The sequence below is a fragment of the Orbicella faveolata genome, unplaced genomic scaffold (assembly GCF_042242905.1).
Source record: "Orbicella faveolata isolate gen_17 unplaced genomic scaffold, um_ofav_v1 contig_36, whole genome shotgun sequence".
Lineage (NCBI taxonomy): Eukaryota > Metazoa > Cnidaria > Anthozoa > Scleractinia > Merulinidae > Orbicella > Orbicella faveolata.
Genome location: NW_028301565.1, coordinates 12,588,084 through 12,594,865, shown reverse-complemented (window position 1 = coordinate 12,594,865; position 6,782 = coordinate 12,588,084).

The window sequence follows — 6,782 nt, the reverse complement described above, 5'->3', positions numbered from 1 at the left end:
GCAAGCATACAAATTTGTAGATTTTCTCCATGCCGATATGCAAACTTCCAATGAATACCCAGACCACCATTTGGTCTTGTCGCGTAAACGTGATGCTTTCATCCGGTAACGTTAACTGAAACAGCTGAGAATGAATGCTAATTTGAATAAGAGCGCAACATCACACGTCACAGTGATTGTTTACATTTTGCCATATTAGCATACGACTTAGTGCACATACGGCATCATGTTAGACACGGAGTGACTCATTTTACTTATTTGTTAGCTCTTTGGGTGTAACATTGAACGAGAAATTGGCTTTCAAACCCTCCCAAATTTTTGCGTGGAAAACCTTCTAATTAAAGGGCATATATATATGTTCGTGGAGAAACTTGTGTTTTAAAACCGTGGGACTGTCAATTAATCGAGCCATTTTTTTAAAATTGATTAGAGATTGCATGACGCGCTTATGCTTAGGAGGCATATATTGTAAACAAAGATTCCCCCATTCCCACACAAAATTGAAATATTCCGTTGGGTGTCCTTGATGATGAAAACTTCGTGTCTGAAGGTAAATTATTAAGCCATTAAGCGATTGGGTTTACTTTTTAACCAGTTAAATGGCAGAAAACGCCGGGTTAAGGCAACGTCGGTTAACATCTGGCAGTATTTCAACGTATTTTTTTTAAGGTGTTTCGGTTTAAAAGAACATATATATTATTTGTCACCAAATGGACAATAGCATTTTGCTAACGTTCGTTAACTATTGTACTTCTTTTCGAAGTGCAGTCGGAATTAATCTAGCCGAAGACAAGAATAGATTTTGCGTCTGACAAAACTTGAACGGAAAAGAATAAAAAACACTTGTTTAACGCTCGTCCACATCTTTCTCCTCTTATTGAAGAAATTTCCCTCCAATCTGTGCTTTTATTTGAAAATCTCACGGTATGAGTAAGCCATTATTAACTAACATAATGACTAACAGAAATATTTTCCGCGGTTAACTGGCGATGAAGTTTGTTGTTTGCAGCTCTTTAACTGAAAAGAGTATAATCGCTAACTAGAAGGTGATACTTGGTCATAATCATCAGCTGAAGAACACGACAATCAGGGCCAAACCTCTCTCAGTGAGTACCTGAACATTATTTACCCGTTCTTGTGGTTAACAAAGTGATCAGTCATCAAGATGAACTCTAGCGACACAGACCTGGTAGGCACCGCCTCAAACAAGGTGCTTTCTGAGTATTTTTGCCCAATTAAACCTATACATATTTGGGTTTTAAGCGACAGAACCATGTTCAAGGTTACGGCCGCAATTACAATCATTCTTTTTCCCGTGGTAGTTCTCCTAAACATCTTAGTTATAATGGCGGTAAAAACGAAAAGAGAGTTGAAAGAACACAATTCGAACATTCTGTTGGCAAGCTTGGCCATAGCAGATCTTCTAACTGGCATCATCTCCATGCCAGCAACTATCAGTCTAGATGTGCTACTTCTTCTCAAGCGGTTTTTAAACCCCGATGTTTTTTGTATGTTAGCTTTGATAAATGAAACGATGCTGTTTCTCGGAGGTTGTTCGTCTACGTATCATCTAGCTGTGATTGCTTGGGAGAGGTACGTGGCGATAAGAAAATTGACAGAGTACAAAGTCATTGTCACCAGAGGTCGTGTTACGAAGTATGCAAGAATTGCGTGGCTAGTAGCGGTGGTGGTAGCGTTTCCACCGCGCGTAATGAAACTAGACGCCTTTGAAGTCCCTTACAAGTACCGACAGATTGTCAGCCTGGTCGGCGTTATCCCGGGAGCTGTGTCCATAATACTGATTGGTTATTTCTACATACTGGTTTACCTCGGTGTGCGCAAACGGAATGTCGACGCAATCACTGAGGTCCGTTCTCTGATCAAAGCCAAACTCGCTAGAAAAGTGGCCAAGACGACTGCCATACTGACAGGTGCTGTGTTTATCTCGTTCATTCCGTCGGCGATCTACCTGTTCTTCGGAGAAGCTTATCCTCTATTTCGTAGAAGTTCGTATTTCCGTTGGTCGATGATGCTGGCTCACCTCAACTCTGTCTCTAACCCGGTTCTTTATTGCTACAGGGATCGGCGCTATAGGGAGGCAATGCTGGAGATTTTAAAGATCAGAAAGCCAACACCCGTCGTAAAGAGAAAAGTAAGAAGAAATGACTCCATTAAGTCATTGGAAGATCCCCAAGAGAAAGACCGCAAACCAAGATTACGAAGCTGCGGCTCGATACGAAAGCTGCCAAACACAGATGACAAGAAGACGAACGGGAACGTGAAGCGGGAAAGACGTTCTTCAGCTCCATTGTGCGAAACAAGCAGAGTGGTTTGTGTCGATGTACATCAGCCAAAGAACATGAGAACAAAACCAGAAGAGCAAGTTAAAGGTACCTGGCATGATAACATACCCGAAATGATAAGATCAAAGTCTTTGGATGAGCGAGAGTTAGCCAGGATGATTGGCAGCCAACGCCAATGCCGACAGAAAACGACACGAAGAGCGAAAACAGCACCATTGATGGAAAGAAGCATGAAAATCTCAGAATGTGAACCAGATGGTTTTAAAAGAAAACCAGGACCCAAAGTTGAAAGTAGTGTGACCACAAAAGGGGATCAAAGTCATCTTGAAGACACTAGCAGTAAATTTCAAGCATCAAGAATCCGTGCGTCACTTAAGCCCTCAAGCCCTCTGCCCAAATCATCCCGGCACCGTGAAATAACAAGATCAAAGTCCCTAGCAGGGCATGAATACCAGCAGAAGGAAACGATACTTGGACCCAAGAGAGCGCTATCAACGTCAAGAAACAAGGAAATGGCAACTTCTAAACTGACTGGTCAGACTGCACTTACAAGAAAATCGCACCTCAACGTTAACAGTGGTGTGACAACAAAAGGAAGCCAAAGCCATGATCTTGAAGACAACACCAAACGGCTCCATGCTTCAAGATTCCAGGCACCGCTTCATGCTCAATCCTCAAGCCTTGGACTTAAAGGCTCCCGGCACCAGTACCACGAAGGCATAAGATCAGAGTCCTTGGATAAACATCACCCATTTGAGATGGAAATGCAATCAGCTCAAAATTCGGCAGGAAGCGATATGAAGACCCAAGACATCGTCACGAACTTTACTGATCAGCAAAAAGATAGTCCCAGATGGTGAACTACCACAAGGAACTGAGGCACATCAAAAGTTTAAGGACTGTCAGGTCTGGTTACAGACGTGAACATTCCATGAAAGGTCAGGCTGTTTTAATTAAGCTATAGTTGAGTTAATCGCATATTTAGAGTGTTTTTTTTTTTTTGGCTTTCTACTATACATTTACCGTTGATTTGACATCGCGTTTTCGTCAGACGTTAATTCAGTTACAAAGAAAACAGAAACCGATTATTAATTTTCATGTGGAGAGCTTTTTTGTGCTTTCTGATTTGCTCTTTACGTTTCTTGTGATTGTCCAGATGTAATTAATTTGGTTTTGGCTTTCCAAGAGTCATCGAAAACCGCTCTAGGTGTATTCATGAAAAACTCCGTAATTTTTTGAGAGTTTCTAGAGTTGCTTCCTGAGAAGATCTTGACATACATAGGGCTTTGACGTACATAGATGTAGTACGGTACAGCACCATTGAAAGCTTTCCGATAGCGGACCCGGTGGAGGGGGTACTCCCTTATATGGGCTATATAGGTATGTGCGGCCCCAAAGGGTATGGTTTTTCAACCGCTTTGGTTATAAATAGGGTATCAATTTTAGCTGATTTTGGCCTTGTTGGTCATAAATAGGGTATGGTTTTTGCACTCAAGCCTTGATATGGGTATGTTTTTAAGAGGAAGCCATTTTTTCATCATTATCGAAAAGAAAATCAACAAAAGCCCTTCACAAATTATGTTCACGGTAATTTAATATTGGTCTGAACTAGGGAAATTATTATAACGCAGGTCAGAAACAGGGTTTTGGTTTAAGAGTCAGGTCATATATAGGGTTTCGAATTTTTGGTCAGGTCATAAATAGGGTAGTGAATATCGCAGATTTTGGTCATAAATAGGGTAAGAGTTTTGGGAAGCGGGCCCCACAGCCCCATCCAATTTTTCTGGGAGTACCCCCCCCCCCCGGGTAGCGGACAGGCAGCCCGGTGGCTGATCAGATTTTTTAGTGCGCGTAACAATTTGAGCCGCTGTATTTTGAACTGATTGAATCTTGAAAGTAAATACTGTGGAAGGCCTTATAACAGTGAGTTGCAACTGTCCAATTTCGAAGTTACAGAAGCATGAATAACAATTTTACAACTCTCGTCTGTAATGTAATTTTCACTTTTGGTGATATTCCCTACGTGGTGTGAATAACAAGACTAGCTTGCAGATTGATTTGATATATTCCTTAAGGGTACAACAGGAATAAATAATGGCGCCATGGTCACGAGCTGCGATATCTTGAGCTGATAAGAAAAACTTCCGTCTTGTCCTGATTTCATTTAATGAAGCCTGTTGGTTACCATCCGGTTATCAATATTGTTCAATAGTAGATTTACATCGCAGTATTTCATAAGTACAGTCAGTTTTAAATGCCATACAGAGCAGGATATTATGCTGTAAGGTGTGAAGCCTTACAAGAGTTTGGACCAAGAACCGACCCTCCGAGACACCGCAGTTCTCGCTGCAATCATGATAACACAAAACAGCCCAGGCATTGATGAACACCGTGTTGTTATCATTTTCGTGACACAATAGGTTGCCAAAGCAGCAGTATGACTTACTAAAAATACCCTGAAATTTAGCTTTTCGTACTTCAGCCGTATATTATTTTCAAAAATAGCATGGTAAAACCTATTTTTTTACAATCGAATTTTAATTAGCAGTATAAAATGCAGCTTTTGGCAAAGTTTATAAAAATTATGTACGTGGGGTTCAGAGCCAGTGCGTTAAATTGTCGAAAATTTATGCACTTGTCATTCTGCAAGGTAGTCTACAACGAGTTAAAGCCGTGTGTGAGTTTGTGAAGAGTCTTTTTTATTCAGCTTCAGTCCGATCTTTTTCATGTAGCATTTGGTTAACAGAAAATACTTTAGAATTGCTACGGTAAATCTTCCCAAATTTAGGTAACTGTTCAAACGCTCAGTACAAAATGATTTTCTGAAATGATTTTTTTTTCCGGCGTGTAAAATATCCCAGTAAGTGATAATTTCAGGTAACTGTGGTTAACTGATACCGTGAGAATTTTTTTTAAGTGACACATTAAAATAAATTCTTTGAATCAGGGGGAAATCCCTTTTCACAAGCGAAACAAATAACTTCATTTTTTTTGTCCTTTGAGGTTTGTCACATGCAAGATATGAATTATATTTTTTTGATAAATTCCGATTGGGCATTCTGAAATACATGCGACAGAGTTTTCTGAACGAAAAATACATTTAACAAGCGTTCTCATGTTAGTGCACCGCGTGCACGAAAGTTAACCTTAATTAGCGCTATATATTTTTTTCGTCATTTTTGTTCCTGTTTTCAGGAAACGTTTCGTTAAGTATCCGGCGTCCCACTATCGATGTATTTAAATGCGATTTCCATTTAAGACAGAAAGCTATATTAGATTTTTTACCGTTTCAGAGTTAAAAAAAGTGTTCATTTACTGTCAGTAGTTATTCTCTCGTTCGTTTGCATAACAGAAACTGAAAAATAAAAAAAATAAAAAAATAAAAAATAATAATAACAATGAAAAAAAAAAAAAAAAACACGGGCCGGTGACTATATGGGATTATGCAATAATATTGCATAATCTCACAAAAATGCCCTAACCGTCTGTTGAAAAATGTTCTGTAATGAAGTTTGGTCAGTTCAGACGAAAAAGTATGGTCATTCAGAGACTAAAGGTGATAGAAGTTCATAATTAAACTCACGGTCAAACCTTTGGCAGTGTAATTGCATATCTTTTGTTTCAGTAAACTCAAGATAAGCTCTAGGCGTTACAGATCTGGCAATCATCGCTTCAGGCCAGGAGCCGCGATTCTAAGTTTTTTCCCCATTAAAACCAATAAATGTGTGGGTTTTAAGCGACAGAACCGATCAGAACCATGTTCAAGATTACCACTGCAACTACAATCACTCTTTATCGCGTGGTCGTTCTCCTAAACATCTTAGTAGATGAGTCAAATATTAGCCGTTAAACTGAAGAGAGTGTTGAAAGAACACAATTTGAACATCCTGGCGGCAAGCTCGGCTGTGACTGATGTTCTAATTGGCTCTGTCTCCATGCCATTAAGGTAACTATCAGTTCAGATGTGTTTATTCTTTCCGTACGAATTTTTAGCCCAGATACTTTTTGTAGAATGCAGTCGTTTTAGTTGTCTTTAAAGGAGCTATGTCGCGGCTTGCGCATCTTGAAAAGTTTAGCCTAAAGTTTTCAAGTTCGTCGTTTGTAATCCGTGTCAATCTTCTCCATCCTTAACCATCCTTGTTTCTTTTTAGTTTATCGTTATCTCCTCGGTGTTTTTCTATCTTGGTAAACTATTATTTTCAAGTTCCCTTCGATGAAAAGGCAATTTTCTACGTGGTCAAAACAACTCAAAATACCGTGATTGAGCTGCTTTAAGTTAAAGTTGTCTATCATTTACAGAAGACGACTAAAGGGAGAGCTTGAGAGATATTGGACTTTAAAATTCTTCGATCCTCACGAATGACGGCAAAAGGAGACTTTCAGCCTTAATCACAAGAAGCTTCATTGAAGCTCGCCTACCTACGTGTTAGGCGGAGATACTCGCTAATCTTTGGATCTTTCAATCATTCATTTTTCCGG